At 47.6% G+C, this 18,141-nt stretch overlaps 1 pseudogene; it reads left to right on the top strand.

Annotated features, from left to right (window-relative positions):
- Positions 1 to 18,141, top strand: part of LOC123191995 (G-type lectin S-receptor-like serine/threonine-protein kinase At4g27290) — a 33,243-nt pseudogene that overhangs the window by 11,488 nt on the left and 3,614 nt on the right.

Genomic DNA, 18,141 nt, shown 5'->3' with positions numbered 1-18,141 from the left:
CGAGCTCACAATGGCCCTCGGGAATCCTGAGCACCCTGGACGGACACGAGGCACGCCTGTCTCCATTCCATGGAAGGTTAGGTTTCCAGACGCAGGCGGTTACAAATCCCATGAGAGGAGGAAAAAAGTGCAGCAAACCCAAATGCAGGCGCTGCAAGCAAGGGTACAAGCGATAGAGGAACGAGAAGCAAATCGCAGCAAACGTACTGCCGAAGCTTCCCCCAAAGCTACCCCGCCATCTCTGCGGAGAAGCAGCGTGGCTTCCACCGAGCTGCTTCAGCCGAAGCATGCCTTGACGGCTCCTGCCAGCTATCCCGTGGATGCTATCACGGAGTCTCAAAATTGCCACCTTATGACGCAATGGATGAATTTGAAGGTCAAGGCAGCTGTTGGCTCTGTTTATCCTACTGAACCCGGCGCAACTTTTCACTGCCGGCCGATTCCAGAAGGATATGCTAGGGTGATGGTGGATGAAATAACAGAGGGATTTGAGGACCTCCAGCTTGACCACCCTACCGGTGAAGGGGAGACTAGGCTGGGGTCTGCTCTGAAGACTCCATGCCTATGGCGGAAGGAGCTCATCAACCTTCCGAACTGGACGCCTCCACCTCCTCCTCCTCCGGCAAGTCAGGGCACTCCGCCTCCTCCACCGCCTCCTCCTCTGACGAGTCAGGGCACTTCGCCTCCTCCACCGCCTCCTCCTCCGGCGAGTGACGATCAGGGCACTCGACCGTCTCCTTCTCCAGCGCGTGGCAGCACTCCGCCTCCTTCTCCGCTTGCGCTGACGCGCCCGAAAAGCCAGCCTCCTCCTTCTCCACCTTGTCAACAAGGGCGGAAGAGACCTGCCGCCACTCCAGCTGCTCCGGCGCGTCGTAGTCCTTCTCCTACGCCTCGTAAGCAAGTAAAGTAGACAACCGCTCCGTCTGCTCGGCCGGCGTCTAGCAGTACAGCCAGAGGCAGGAGGAAATACAAATTTGGTCCTTCTCTAAAAACTCCACAGAAGTTACCATATGAGAGGACCCCGGAGGAGAACGCCGAGATCGCACAAGAAGAAGTGAGGAACTACTTTGAAGGGGTGAAAGCAAAGAAACATCCACCTCCGGAGGAGAAGGTAGATCCGGTGAAAGCGAAGCGCACTCTGGCTGCCCTGACAAAACCACCCAAGTCTCCACCGAAAGGAAACAATGAGCGCATTATTGGAAAGGAATTTGCCGAAGCAGAGCAGTCGGGAAGTACTGTCAGTGATCAAAGGCTGAAACAACGACGAGCTGGGAAACAAATTGCCCAGCTCGGTGAACAAGCGAAGCAATCGTGCCCCCCGCTCAAGGTGCCTAGCGACAACGTCGCCAAAGATCCGAGGATGGTGCACGGTTATAGCAATCTTGGCGATTACCTGCCCGACGATGTACATTATGATTTCATGGAGGTGCAGATACAAAGATACGAGTACGGGAAGCCTCTCGTCAAAGATGAAAGATCTCTATCAACGATGCGAAGATTGCATGATTGGTACTTGAAAATCTGCAGAGACTCTGGGGGAGGAGTACTTTGTATGTGAAAGTTAAAAAGGAGCATGACCTCGTTGGAATTGAACTGTTTCCTGTTCCATTTGAGGAGTTCTTTCAGTTTTTCAATCAATTGGCCCTCGATAAAACAACGGTCGCCTGCTACTGTCTGTAAGTAGTACTACTTATGTCATTAAGTCTCTCTATATAGCTCAGCCCTTTCATTGCATGTATTTATAATCATCCTCACTATATTATGCAGATTGAAGATCGCCGAATTGAAGAAAAGACAAGTCGGTGATATTGGGTTCATTAACACATATCTCATAGATGCAACTCAGGTTAAATTTCATGCCGCAGCTACCGAGGCCAACTTGCTACGATCGTTGGTAATAAATGAAAACAAAGATATAATACTCTTTCCTTACAACTTCAAGTGAGTGTTACTATCTTGTGCGTATTCGGTTTCCCTTATATATTAGTCAAGGTTATAGTAATGTAATTGATGAGTTATGCATGCGTGTGCAGTTTTCACTATATTCTCCTAGAGATTAAGCTTGAGCAGGGACTAGTAACTGTCTTAGACTCAAGACGAAAAGATCCCCATGACTATGCAGACATGACTCAAATACTCGAGAAGTAAGTTAAATCGATCATTATCCACCATATCAGCAACTTTGTTCATTTCCTGATATATCAAGTAATTGTTTTCTTTGTCCGGCAGGGTTTGGAGAAAATTCACCAGAAAAGCTCCCAGACTGCCGAAGGAGCTGCAATTTAGACACCCGAAAGTAAGTACTATAGTAGCATGTTTCGCGCATCTACTAGTGATTCAAGCGCTAATTTCATCAATACCATTTGGCATTCTTGCTTATCAGTTTGATTGACCTCTATTTCTTGTAAAGTGGTTGTGGCAGGAACAAGGGAATGATTTCTGTGGATACTACGTTTGCGAGTCCATCCGTCACACGACCTGTGAGCGGGGCTACACTGAGAATAATATGAAGTACGTAAATAACTGTTGGGGAACGTAGCAGAAATTCAAAATTTTCCTACGTGTCACCAAGATCTATCTATGGAGAGACCAGCAACGAGTAGAAAGAGAGTGCATCTACATACCCTTGTAGATCGCTAAGCGGAAGCGTTCAAGTGAACGGGGTTGATGGAGTCGTACTCGTCGTGATTCAAATCACCGATGATCAAGTGCCGAACGCACGACACCTCCGTGTTCAACACACGTACAGCCCGGTGACGTCTCCCACGCCTTGATCCAGCAAGGAGAGAGGGAGAGGTTGAGGAAGACTCCATCCAACAGCAGCACAATGGCGTGGTGGTGGTGGAGGAGCGTGGCAATCCAGCAGGGCTTCGCCAAGCACCATGGGAGAGGAGTAGGAAGAGAGGTAGGGCTGTGCCAGAACTTCGTCTATAGCTCCCATGCGCCTCCCCACTATATATAGGGGTGGAGGGGCTGGTTTCTTGCCCTCCAAGTCCATTGGGGCGTTGGCCAAGGTGGGAGGAAAGAAATCTCATTATTTCCTTCCCCACCGATTGTTATCCCCCCTTTTTAGGGATCTTGATCTTATCCCTTCGGGATATGATCTTATTCCTTCTAAGGGGGGATCTTGGTGCGCCTTGACCAGGGGTGTGGGGCCTTGCCCCCACTACCCACGTCCATGTGGGTCCCCCCATGCAGGTGGGCCCCACTCCGTAACCTTCTAGAACCTTCCCGGTACAATACCGAAAAATCCCGAACATTTTCCGGTGGCCAAAATAGGACTTCCCATATATAAATCTTTACCTCCGGACCATTCCGGAACTCCTCGTGACGTCCGGGATCTCATCCGGGACTCCGAACAACATTCGGTAACCACATACAAACTTCCTTTATAACCCTAGCGTCATCGAACCTTAAGTGTGTAGACCCTACGGGTTCGGGAGACATGTAGACATGACCGAGACGTTCTCCGGTCAATAACCAACAGCGGGATCTGGATACCCATGATGGCTCCCACATGTTCCACGATGATCTCATCGGATGAACCACGATGTCAAGGACTTAATCAATCCCGTATTCAATTCCCTTTGTCTATCGGTATGTTACTTGCCCGAGATTCGATCGTCGGTATCCAATACCTTGTTCAATCTCGTTACCGGCAAGTCACTTTACTCGTTCCGTAACACATCATCCCGTGATCAACTCCTTGGTCACATTGCGCATATGATGATGTCCTACCGAGTGGGCCCAGAGATACCTCTCCGTTTACACGGAGTGACAAATCCCAGTCTCGATCCGCATAAAACAATAGATACTTTCGGAGATACCTGTAGTGCACCTTTATAGTCACCCAGTTACGTTGTGACGTTTGATACACCCAAAGCACTCCTACGGTATCCAGGAGTTACACGCTCTCATGGTCGAAGGAAGAGATACTTGACATTGGCAAAGCTCTAGCAAATGAACTACACGATCTTTTGTGCTAGTCTTAGGATTGGGTCTTGTCCATCACATCATTCTCCTAATGATGTGATCCCGTTATCAACGACATCCAATGTCCATAGCCAGGAAACCATGACTATCTGTTGATCACAACGAGCTAGTCAACTAGAGGCTCACTAGGGACATATTGTGGTCTATGTATTCACACGTGTATTACGATTTCCGGATAATACAGTTATAGCATGAATAAAAGACAATTATCATGAACAAGGAAATATAATAATAATACTTTTATTATTGCCTCTAGGGCATATTTCCAACAGTCTCCCACTTGCACTAGAGTCAATAATCTAGTTCACATCGCCATGTGATTAACACTCACAGGTCACATCGCCATGTGACTAATACCCAAGAGTTTACTAGAGTCAGTAGTCTAGTTCACATCACTATGTGATTAACACTCAATGAGTTTTATGTTTGATCATGTTGCTTGTGAGAGAGGTTTTAGTCAACGGGTCTGAACCTTTCAGATCCGTGTGTGCTTTACAAATCTCTATGTCATCTCCTAGATGCAGCTACCACGCTCTATTTGGAGCTATTCCAAACAACTGTTCTACTTGGAGCTATTCTAAATTATTGCTCCATTATATGTATCCGGTCTCTCTACTCAGAGCTATCCGGATAGGTGTCAAGCTTGCATCGTCGTAACCTTTACGACGAACTCTTTTACCACCTCCATAATCGAGAAAATTCCTTAGTCCACTAGTTACTAAGGATAACTTTGACCGCTGTCCTGTGAGCCATTCTTGGATCACTCTTGTACCCCTTGACTGACTCATGGCAAGGCACACTTCAGGTGCGGTACACAGCATAGCATACTGAAGAGCCTACGTCTTAAGCATAGGGGATGACCTTCGTCCTTTCTCTCTATTCTGCCGTGGTCGAGCTTTAAGTCTTAACTTCGTACCTTACAACTCAGGCAAGAACTCCTTCTTTGACTGGTCCATCTTGAACACCTTCAAGATCATGTCAAGGTATGTGCTCATTTGAAAGTATTATTAAGCATTTTGATCTATCCTTATAGATCTTGATGCTCAATGTTCAAGTAGCTTAATCCAGGCTTTCCATTGAAAAACACTTTCAAAATAACCCTATATGCTTTCCAGAAATTCTACGTCATTTCTGATCAACAATATGTCAACAACATATACTCATCAGAAATTCTATAGTGCTCCCACTCACTTCTTTGGAAATACAAGTTTCTCATAAACTTTGTACAAACCCAAAATTTTTGATCATCATCAAAGCATACATTCCAACTCCGAGATGCTCACTCCAGTCCTTAGAAGGATTGCTGGAGCTTTGCATACTTATTAGCATCTTTCGGGATTGACAAAACCTTCCGGTTGTATCACATACAACCTTTCCTCATTAAAATCGTCGAGGAAACAATGTTTTGACATCCTATCTGCAAGATTTCATAAATAATGCAGTAATCGCTAATATAATTCCAACAGACTCTTAGCATCGCTACGAGTGAGAAAATCTCATCGTAGTCAACTCCTTGAACTTGTCGGAAAACATCTTAACGACAAGTCGAGCTTTCTTAATGGTGACATTTACCATCATTGTCCGTCTTCCTTTTGAAATCCATCTGTACTCATTAGCCTTACGACCATCGAGCCGTTCTGCCAAAGTCTACACTTTGTTTTCATACATGGATCCTCTCTCGGATTTTATGGCCTCAAGCCATTTATCGGAATCCGGGCCCACCATCGCTTCTCCATAGCTCGTAGGTTCATTGTTGTCTAGCAACATGACCTTCAAGACAGGATTACGTACCACTCTGAAGTAGTACGCATCCTTGTCATCCTACGAGGTTTGGGAGTGACTTGATCCGAAGTTTCATGATCAATATCATAAGCTTCCACTTCAATTGGTGTAGGTGCCACAGGAACAACTCCTTGTGCCCTGTCACACACTAGTTGAAGAGACGGTTCAATAACCTCATCAAGTCTCCACCATCCTCCCACTCAATTCTTTCGAGAGAAACTTTTCCTCGAGAAAGGACCCGATTCTAGAAACAATCCATATTGCTTTCGGATCTGAATTAGGAGGTATACCCAACTGTTTTGGGTTTCCTATGAAGATGCATTTTATCCGCTTTGGGTTCGAGCTTATCAACCTGAAACTTTTTCATATAAGCGTCGCAGCCCCAAACTTTTAAGAAACGACAACTTAGGTTTCTCTAAACCATAATTCATACGGTGTCATCTCATCGGAATTACGTGGTGCCCTATTTAAAGTGAATGTGGTTGTCTCTAATGCCTAACCCATGAACGATAGTGGTAATTCGATAAGAGACATCATGGTACGCACCATATCCAATAGGGTGCAACTATGATGTTCGGACACACCATCACACTATGGTGTTCCAGGCGGTATTAATTGCGAAACAATTTCCACAATGTCTTAATTGTGTGCCAAAACTCGTAACTCAGATATTCATCTCTATGATCATATCATAGACATTTTATCCTCTTGTCACAATGATCTTCTACTTCACTCTGAAATTACTTGAACCATTCAATAATTCAGACTTGTGTTTCATCAAGTAAATATTCTCAACATCTACTCGAATCATCTGTGAAGTAAGAACATAACGATATTCACTGCATGCCTCAGCACTCATTGGACTGCACACATCAAAATGTGTTACTTCCAACAAGTTGCTATCTTGTTCCATCTTACTGAAAACGAGGCTTTTCAGTCATCTTGCCCATGTGGTATGATTTGCATATCTCAAGTGATTCAAAATCAAGTGAGTCCAAACGATCCATCTGCATGGAGTTTCTTCATGCGTATACACCAATAGACATGGTTCGCATGTCTCAAACTTTTCAAAAACGAGTGAGTCCAAAGATCCATCAACATGGAGCTTCTTCATGCGTTTTAAACCAATATGACTTACATGGCAGTGCCACCAGTAAGTGGTACTATCATTACTATCTTTTGGCATGAAAATGTGTATCACCACGATCGAGATTCAATAAACCATTTTTAGGTGCAAGACCACTGAAGGTATTATTCACATAAATAGAGTAACTATTATTCTCCTTAAATGAATAACCGTATTGCAATAGTCATAATCCAATCATGTCTATGCTCTACGCAAACACCAAATAACAATTATTCAGGTTTTAACACCAATCTCGATGGTAGAGGGAGCGTGCGATGCTTGATCATATCAACATTGGAAACATTTCCAACACATATCGTCAGCTCACCTTTAGCTAGTCTCCGTTTATTCCCGTAGCTTTTATTTCGAGTTACTAACACTTAGCAACCGAACCGGTATCTAATACCCTGGTGCTACTAGGAGTACTAGTAAAGTACACATCAACACAATGTATATCCAATATACTTCTATCGACCTTGCCAGCCTTCTCATCTACCAAGTATCTAGGGTAATGCTGCTCCAGTGGTTGTTCCCCTTATTACAGAAGCACTTAGTCTCGGGTTTGGGTTCAACCTTGGGTTTCTTCACTAGAGCAGCAGCTGAATTGCCGTTTCATGAAGTATCCCTTGTTCCCTTGCCCTTCTTGAAACTAGTGGTTTCACCAACCATCAACAATTGATGCTCCTTCTTGATTTCTACTTTCGCGGTGTCAAACATCATGAATATTTCAAGGATCATCATATCTATCCCTGATATGTTATAGTTCATCACGAAGCTCTAGCAGCTTGGTGGCAATGACTTTGGGGAAACATCACTATCTCATCTGGAAGATCAACTCCCACTCGATTCAAGTGATTGTTGCACTCAGACAATCTGAGCACAAGCTCAACGATTGAGCTTTTCTCCCTTAGTTTGCAGGCTAAGAAAATCGTCGGAGGTCTTATACCTCTTGACGTGGGCACGAGCCTGAAATCCCAATTTCAGCCCTCGAAACATCTCATATGTTCCGCGACGTTTCGAAAACGTCTTTAGTGCCTCAACTCTAAACCGTTTAACTGAACTATCACGTAGTTATCAAAACGTGTATGTCCGATGTTCGCAACATCCACAAACGACGTTTGGGGTTCAGCACACTGAGCAGTGCATTAAGGACATAAGCTTTCTACTGTCCGCATAATTGCTACTATCAACTTTCAACTATATTTTCTCTAGGAACATGTCTAAAACAGTAGAACTAAAGCGCGAGCTACGACATAATTTGCAAAAGGTCTTTTGACTATGTTCAAGATAATTAAGTTCATCTTATGAACTCCCACTCAGATAGACATCCCTCTGGTCATCTAAGTGATTACATGATCCGAGTCAACTAGGCCGTGTCCGATCATCACGTGAGACGGACTAGTCATCATCGGTGAACATCTTCATGTTGATCGTATCTGCTATACGACTCATGCTCGACCTTTCGGTCTCCGTGTTCCGAGGCCATGTCTGCACATGCTAGGCTCGTCAAGTTAACCCTAAGTGTTTTCGCTGTGTAAAACTGTCTTACACCCGTTGTATGTGAACGTAAGAATCCATCACACCCGATCATCACGTGGTGCTTAGAAGCGACGAACTGTAGCAACGGTGCACAGTTAGGGGAGAACACTTCTTGAAATTTTGTAAGGGATCATCTTATTTACTACCGTCGTCCTAAGTAAACAAGATGCATAAACATGATAAACATCACATGCAATCAAATAGTGACATGATATGGCCAATATCATTTTGCTCCTTTTGATCTCCATCTTCGGGGCTCCATGATCATCATCGTCACCGGCATGACACCATGATCTCCATCATCATGATCTCCATCATCGTGTCTTCATGAAGTTGTCTCGCCAACTATTACTTCTACTACTATGGCTAACCGGTTAGCAATAAAGTAAAGTAATTACATGGCGTTGTTCAATGACACGCAGGTCATACAATAAATAAAGACAACTCCTATGGCTCCTGCCGGTTGTCATACTCATCGACATGCAAGTCGTGAATCCTATTACAAGAACATGATCAATCTCATACATCACATATCATTCATCACATTCTTCTTGGCCATATCACATCACAAAGCATACCCTGCAAAAACAAGTTAGACGTCCTCTAATTGTTGTTGCATGTTTTACGTGGCTGCTATGGGTTTCTAGCAAGAACGTTTCTTACCTACGCAAAACCACAACGTGATATGCCAATTGCTATTTACCCTTCATAAGGACCCTTTTCATCGAATCCGTTCCGACTAAAGTGGGAGAGACTGGCACCCGCTAGCCACCTTATGCACCAAGTGCATGTCAATCGGTGGAACCTGTCTCACGTAAGAGTACGTGTAAGGTTGGTCCGGGCCGCTTCATCCCACAATACCGTCGAAACAAGATTGGACTAGTAACGGTAAGCATATTGAACAACATCAACGCCCACAACTACTTTGTGTTCTACTCGTGCAAAGAATCTACGCAATAGACCTAGCTCATGATGCCACTGTTGGGGAACGTAGCAGAAATTCAAAATTTTCCTACGTGTCACCAAGATCTATCTATGGAGAGACCAGCAACGAGTAGAAAGGAGAGTGCATCTACATACCCTTGTAGATCGCTAAGCGGAAGCGTTCAAGTGAACGGGGTTGATGGAGTCGTACTCGTCGTGATTCAAATCACCGATGATCAAGTGCCGAACGCACGACACCTCCGCGTTCAACACACGTACAGCCCGGTGACGTCTCCCACGCCTTGATCCAGCAAGGAGAGAGGGAGAGGTTGAGGAAGACTCCATCCAACAGCAGCACAACGGCGTGGTGGTGGTGGAGGAGCGTGGCAATCCAGCAGGGCTTTGCCAAGCACCATGGGAGAGGAGGAGTAGGAAGAGAGGTAGGGCTGTGCCAGAACTTCGTCTATAGCTCCCATGCGCCTCCCCACTATATATAGGGGTGGAGGGGCTGGTTTCTTGCCCTCCAAGTCCATTGGGGCGTTGGCCAAGGTGGGAGGAAAGAAATCTCATTATTTCCTTCCCCACCGATTGTTATCCCCCCTTTTTAGGGATCTTGATCTTATCCCTTCGGGATATGATCTTATTCCTTCTAAGGGGGGATCTTGGTGCGCCTTGACCAGGGGTGTGGGGCCTTGCCCCCACTACCCACGTCCATGTGGGTCCCCCATGCAGGTGGGCCCCACTCCGTAACCTTCTAGAACCTTCCCGGTACAATACCGAAAAATCCCGAACATTTTCCGGTGGCCAAAATAGGACTTCCCATATATAAATCTTTACCTCCGGACCATTCCGGAACTCCTCGTGACGTCCGGGATCTCATCCGGGACTCCGAACAACATTCGGTAACCACATACAAACTTCCTTTATAACCCTAGCGTCATCGAACCTTAAGTGTGTAGACCCTACGGGTTCGGGAGACATGTAGACATGACCGAGACGTTCTCCGGTCAATAACCAACAGCGGGATCTGGATACCCATGATGGCTCCCACATGTTCCACGATGATCTCATCGGATGAACCACGATGTCAAGGACTTAATCAATCCCGTATTCAATTCCCTTTGTCTATCGGTATGTTACTTGCCCGAGATTCGATCGTCGGTATCCAATACCTTGTTCAATTTCGTTACCGGCAAGTCACTTTACTCGTTCCGTAACACATCATCCCGTGATCAACTCCTTGGTCACATTGCGCATATGATGATGTCCTACCGAGTGGGCCCAGAGATACCTCTCCGTTTACACGGAGTGACAAATCCCAGTCTCGATCCGCATAAAACAATAGATACTTTCGGAGATACCTGTAGTGCACCTTTATAGTCACCCAGTTACGTTGTGACGTTTGATACACCCAAAGCACTCCTACGGTATCCAGGAGTTACACGCTCTCATGGTCGAAGGAAGAGATACTTGACATTGGCAAAGCTCTAGCAAATGAACTACACGATCTTTTGTGCTAGTCTTAGGATTGGGTCTTGTCCATCACATCATTCTCCTAATGATGTGATCCCGTTATCAACGACATCCAATGTCCATAGCCAGGAAACCATGACTATCTGTTGATCACAACGAGCTAGTCAACTAGAGGCTCACTAGGGACATATTGTGGTCTATGTATTCACACGTGTATTACGATTTCCGGATAATACAGTTATAGCATGAATAAAATACAATTATCATGAACAAGGAAATATAATAATAATACTTTTATTATTGCCTCTAGGGCATATTTCCAACAATAACAACATTCAAATTTTTATTACCATATTGTGTTGAGTTTCATTCATTATATATATATGTATTGACCCCTTCTTATTAGATGTTCAGAAAGAACTCTGCACTAGCTGCATGCGAGAATTCAGAGGAATTGCGGATTCTTTCTTGACCCGTGATCGTGAAGATAATCATTGGACCCTGATCCGTATGATATATTGTAAGATATTTTGAATTGAGCCGGTAGTGTCGAAGATATACGAGAACTTTTGTTCGACCAATCTCTCGAGAAGGAGAGTGGTCGATATCATTTCTTTATGCAATATGTTCATGACGATCTCTGTTTCTCTTTGCTTACTAGCTGCTAGCTGTCTAGTCCTCTCTATACGTATGTATAGTACGTAGCGTCGACCAAGCACGGACATAAAAGAGGACACTTCTCTCTATTAATTATAGCTAGCTAACACAATATATGAAACACCTAAATTAACCCCCAAAACCCCCAACCCCCCCCCCCCCTTCAAAAAAACAAAAACCCCAGCCACAGAAATGCTGACGCGTGGATGCCTATTGGTTCCGGTTGGTGCCACCAATCGGGACCAAAGGGTCTCCTGCCTGGGCTCCGCGCACAGGCCACGTGGAGGCCCATCTGTCCCGGTTCTGGATTGAACCGGGACTAAAGGGACAGGGCATTAGTACCGACCCTTTAGTCCCGGTTCCAGAACCGGGACAACAGGCCCTTTTTCTACCAGTGAAGCTAGCCTAATATTTACTTTTTTCCAGATAATGAGACCCAATATTTTGTTATATATATAAGACAGTTTCAAACTTAATGATAAACTAATCATTCCATTTGAAAAGGACTTAATAATCATAATTGTCTTGTTTCAGGCGCTATTCCTCAAAATCTATCTATGGGAGCCGTCCCTTTGGTTAATCTAGCTACTATAAACCATGTCACTGAAAATTTCTCCGAAAGTAACATTATTGGTCAATGTGGATTTGGCGTTGTTTATAAGGTTAGTCCTCCACTACTCATTCTTTTTGTTGAATGTTGGCAGGAGAACTGCCAAATTCATTGATAGAAGAAGGTGTTACAAGAATCCTCAGAGGAGGAAAGCACTAAAAAACAGTGCGAAAAGAAAAGAAATAAAAAGGACCTGTCGGCAGCACCACGAACCCAAACTCTACCATCAATCGTGAACACCATCGGATCCATCGTCGGAATTCTCCAAGGTGACGCCCCCAAGAAGGAAAACGATGTTGAGAACACCGCCGTCACCCGATCTGGCACTGCCTGATCTTAGGTTTTCACCCGGAGATCTCACGCCATTGGGTAGGAAGGGCAAGCGGCTCCACAACGATACCTCCAAGGAGGACGACGACATCCGTGGATGCCGCTACCGCCGGCAACGACAATGTCGATGCATGATTTTCATCCGGAGCCGAGTCTTCCACCAACAAATCCAGGATCCGAGGCCACCAGCGCCACGGAGCATCACAACCGCATGCGAACACTACCAATAACGAGTATGTTGAAGCCGCACGCAGAAACTCGGCAAGCATACGCCAACCTAGCCGGTCCACACAGCCACTCGCAGACCCTGGGCGAGCCAAGCCGGATCTGGCCATTCTCTATTTCCATGCGCAGAACTGGGCGATCCTCTGCACCGCAGCGCACAAAGAAGGCAGAGGGAAAGCCGGACATAGCCGGTCCGCACCGCAGCGCGCAGAACTGGGCGGGATCCAAGCCAAATTGTGCCATCCGCACCACCGCGCGCAAGGCCAAGAGTGCTCGTGCGGGATCTGGTCTGCGCAAGCCTCGTGAAGCCCCAAGCAAACTGGAAGGCGCCACCACTCAAGGGAGCTGGCGTGTACGCACTTGAAGGAGAGACACCACCAACAACCCCGACTCCACCGCTACTGCCTCCACACGCCAAAAACGCAGCCGACCCAGGCGCGAAACGCAGCCATCCGACTAGCAGGCCCGCGGCGCCAAACCATCCCGCCATGAGCGAGCTAACGGCCAGATCTGGCCGGCCGACCCCGTTCCTATGGCGTCAGAGGCCTCCTCGCGCCAACGACGCGCGCGCTGGCACCCCTGCCTCACCCTTCCACAAGCCAGCAGAGGCCAGATCTGCCCCGACCGACCGCAGGGACCTCGCGCCTGTCGGACCCGTGACCTCCTCTCGCCGGCGGCGCCCGCTCCGCCACTCGCCGCCATGGCGCACCGGGCAGCGCCAGCCCTCGCCCAGTCACACGCCGCAGCGCCCCTCGCCTTCGCTAAGCGCAGCAGCCCCGCGCAGCCCGCCTCGCTTGCAAGGGAGGAAAACCCGCCGCTGCTGACACAGCGCGTGCTTTGCCCGGCGGCACTCGCCGGCGGCGGCGGGAAGAGGAAGGCTGGAGGTGCGGCGGCGACCGACGGCTAGGGTTAGCTCGCGGGGAGCGACACGGGGCTCGTTTCGCTCTTCCTCCACTACTCATTCTAGACATCGTGACATACATCATGTCAACTGGACGTTTTATGCGTGACTTAATAAAATTGGTCTTGAATTGACGTAAGTGCACTTCGCGCGGGCGTGGAGGGGATTTCGTTATGGTTACATTGACATATAGAGAACAACCCTCAACAAACTGAGGACTCACTTCATAAATAATTTCTCTAATTTGCTGATTCACCAGGGCCAGCTCACTGACGGAAGAATGATTGCTGTTAAGCGGCTTAAACAGTCGGCTCTCACCAGAAAAGGAAAGAAAGATTTCGCTAGAGAAGTTGAAGTGATGGCCGGGCTCCGGCACAACAATCTCGTTCGTCTCCTCGCATACTGCAATGAAGGAAAAGAGCGGATACTAGTTTACGAATACATGCAGAACAAGAGCTTGAACGTCTACATATTTGGTACTCGCTGTAAGACAATAAGTTTTGGGGAACCAGCACAACCCTCTAGGGGTGGCTTATCTCATTATATATAATGGTTGTGTTACAATATGTACCATATACGCACATAGGTACAGAAGCTATACATACTAACACCCTCCCTCAATCTTAGCCACTTTCTAAAGAACTGAGAAGGGTAAGATTGCGCCTACAAGCCTCAAACTGTGGCAGCGGTAAAGGCTTAGTGAAGATGTCTGCAAGTTGATCCTTAGATGAGATAAACTTGATCTGGAGTTGCTTCTGTGATACACGTTCCCGTACAAAGTGATAGTCAACTTCAATGTATTTCATTCGGGCATGAAATACTGGATTTGCAGAAAGGTATGTAGCACCGATGTTATCACACCAAAGAATAGGAGGATGTGGTTGAGACAAACCCAACTCCTGAAGCAAAGACTGCACCCAAATAATCTCTGCAGTAGCATTAGCCACAGCCTTGTACTCAGCTTCAGTACTGCTACGTGACACAGTAGCCTGTTTCCGAGCACTCCAGGCGATCAAATTAGAGCCAAAGAATACTGCATAACCCCCCGTGGATCGCCTGTCATCTGGGCTACCAGCCCAATCTGCATCAGAGAAGGCCGAAAGGACCCGAGAGGAAGTCGGCCGAATATGCATACCAAATGTCAGGGTGAACTGAACATAACGAAGAATGCGTTTAACAGCAGCCCAATGAGTATCTCTGGGAGCCTGAAGATACTGACAAACCCTGTTAACAGCATAAGAGATATCTGGTCTCGTGATCGTCAAGTACTGAAGTCCACCAACAATGCTCCTGTACTCTGTGGCATCCGCAGGAGACAAAAGCTCACCATCAACAGCTGTTATCTTGTCGGTAGACGACATGGGTGTGGTGGTCGGTTTGCACTTCAGCATGCCAGCTCTCTGTAACAACTCCAAGGAGTACTTCTTCTGCGTAAGGACAAGACCAGTAGCACGAGAAGTGACCTCAACTCCAAGAAAGTAGTGAAGCTTCCCAAGATCTTTGACCGCAAAATCAGCACCAAGAGAGCAGACAAGAGCATCAGCAGCATACTGAGAAGAGCTGACAAGGATAATATCATCGACATATACCAAAAGATACATAGTGACTTCTGGCTTCTGTAGAAGAAATAACGAAGTGTCAGCAGTAGACGGCACAAACCCATGAGCACGAAGGGCAGAGGCAAGGCGGGCATGCCAGGCACGAGGAGCTTGCTTCAAACCATATAGTGCTTTGGAAAGACGACAGATATAGTCAGGACGATCAGGATCAGAGAAACCAGGCGGCTGTTTCATATAAACCTCTTCCTCCAAAAATCCATGTAGAAAAGCATTCTGCACATCAAGTTGACGAAGTGACCAACCACGAGAAACAGCAATGGAGAGAAGAAGCCGAATAGTGGTAGGCTTGACGACAGGACTGAAGGTGTCCTCATAGTCAAGACCATGACGCTGCCGAAAACCGCGAGCAACAAGTCGCGCTTTGTAACGCTCAATAGATCCATCCGAATGCTTCTTCACTTTGAATACCCATTTTGAGTCAATAACATTTACCCGTGGTGGTGGAGGAACGAGAGTCCATGTCTTGTTACGAAGAAGAGCATGAAACTCCTGCTCCATAGCCTCTCGCCAATGTGGAATGCGCAGGGCAGCCTGATATGAGCGAGGCTCAGAAGATGGATCCGCAACAGCAGCAGCCAAACAAGCAGCCAACCAAGCAACCGTACCATCCTTACGTTCCTTAGGTTTGAAAATGCCACTGCGACTGCGTGTATGTGGTCGGGACACAGGAACCACCGAGGTCGACGGAGCAGCCTGCAACGGGCTGGAGGACGGCGACGTTGACGAGTCAGCCGGTGACGAGGAGCCAGTCACGGTAGCCTCGGACTCGGTTGGCGAAGAAGGCCGACCCACCGGCGAAACCGGCAGAGCAGACGAAGCAGCTGGCGACTCCGGCATCACAGACCGGGCCGATGGCGAGCTCGGCATAGTGGGCCGTGGCGCGGCCGGTGTCGCGGGCCGATCCGCTGATGAAGGCGACGTGAGGACCCGAGCCGCGGGCGAAGACGGCGTGACGGGCCGAGCCGCAGGCGAAGACGGCGTGACGGGCCGAGCCGCGGGCGACTCGGCGGCCGCTGGCGAAACGGACCGAGCAGTGGAGATGCTCGGCGCGACGGGCTCGTCGGGTGACCATGCATGGGCACGCGAATCGATGCCATGCAACATAGGGCGATCGACGTGCCCACCAGAAGACGACGATGATGATGGTGAATCCTCCAACAGCTCCAAACGAGCTCCACGTCCGGTTCCTGCACCATGGTTAGGTAACAGCAAAGGAGAGTATGCAACATCATCAAATTGGTCAGAAGCAACAGAGGATGAATGCAGGGATGGTGGTTCGACAGTGGACACAGGAAGGTTGGCAAAGGGAAAAACATGCTCATCAAACACGACGTCCCGAGATATATAGACACGATTAGTGGAACATGAAGACATTTGTAACCTTTATGAAGAGAGCTATAGCCAAGAAAAACACACTTCTTAGAACGAAACTCAAGCTTGCGCTTGTTATATGGACGAAGATGCGGCCAGCAAGCACACCCAAATACCTTGAGAAAGGTATAATCAGGTTGTTCATTAAGGAGAACCTCAATGGGAGTCTTCATGTTTAAAACACGAGTAGGAGTACGGTTGATGAGAAAGCATGCAGTGGTGAAAGCATCACTCCAAAACCGAAACGGAACAGATGCATGGGCCAAAAGAGTAAGACCAGCTTCAACAATATGACGATGCTTACGTTCGACTGAACCATTCTGCTGATGTGTATGTGGACATGCTAAACGATGAGCTATCCCAAGCGACTGAAAGAAAGAGTTGAGGTTGCGATACTCGCCCCCCCAGTCTGACTGGACATGAACAATTTTGTGCTTGAGAAGACGTTCAACATGTTTTTGAAACTGAACAAAAATATCAAACACATCAGATTTGCGTTTAATAAGGTAAAGCCAGGTAAAGCGACTATAAGCATCAACGAAACTGATATAGTAATTATGACCACTGACAGAAGTCTGAGCAGGACCCCATACATCTGAAAACACAAGTTCTAAAGGATGTTTCACCTCACGACTGGACTCCGAAAAAGGAAGTTGATGACTCTTCCCCTGCTGACAAGCATCACACACTGCTACATCTTTATGACTAGACAAACTAGGAAGCTCATGACGACGCAAAATATGACGGACAATAGGTGTGGCCGGGTGACCAAGACGAGCATGCCACTGTGACGGAGAGACCCGAACTCCACTGAAAACACGAGCGACACCAGGATGCTCCAGACGGTAGAGGCCCTGGCACAACCGCCCACTAAGAAGAATGTCCCTCGTGCCCCGATCCTTAATAAAAAGATCAAAAGGGTGAAATTCACAAAGCACATTATTATCACGTGTGAGTTTAGGAACTGAAAGAAGATTACGGGTCACAGATGGAACTCGAAGAACATTGCGTAGCTGAAGACTCCTATTGGCATGTCTAGTGAGAAGAAATGCTTGACCAATATGAGAGATGTGCATACCTGCTCCATTGGCGGTGTGGATCTTGTCGGAGCCATGATAGGGTTCACGAGTGTGAAGCTTCCCCATCTCGCTGGTTAGATGCTCTGTCGCCCCAGAGTCCATGTACCAGTGTGGATCGATGGAGTAGGACTGAGTGTGTCCCTGTTGCTTCTGCGGCGCGGGACGATCAGCCATGGCGACCTGACGGGCATTGTTGCGTGTATCTTTGCCGTCATTGCCAAGACCAAGGAAGCTTCGCTGGAAGCACTTATGACACTTGGAGGCCCAGTGCCCATCGCGGCCACAAAGCTGACACACACGTGGACCGCCAGCCCCCGGTAAGGTCGCAGTAGGTGGGGGGGCCGAGGCGGGCGACGGTGGCAGCCCCAAGGGAGACCGGGGTGATGAAGAAGAGCGGCCACCCTTGGTGGCGGCGTTGGCCGAGAGGGAGCCAGTGCCCCTGGTGCGGCGAGTCTCGACCCGTTGCTCAGTGAGAAGGAGCCGAGAGAAAACCTCGTGTGCCAGCATGGGTG

Source organism: Triticum aestivum, chromosome 2A (genome assembly GCF_018294505.1).
Source record: "Triticum aestivum cultivar Chinese Spring chromosome 2A, IWGSC CS RefSeq v2.1, whole genome shotgun sequence".
Taxonomy (NCBI): domain Eukaryota; kingdom Viridiplantae; phylum Streptophyta; class Magnoliopsida; order Poales; family Poaceae; genus Triticum; species Triticum aestivum.
The sequence above is the reverse complement of the archived record's forward strand: the minus strand, read 5'-3'. Positions and strand labels throughout refer to the sequence as shown.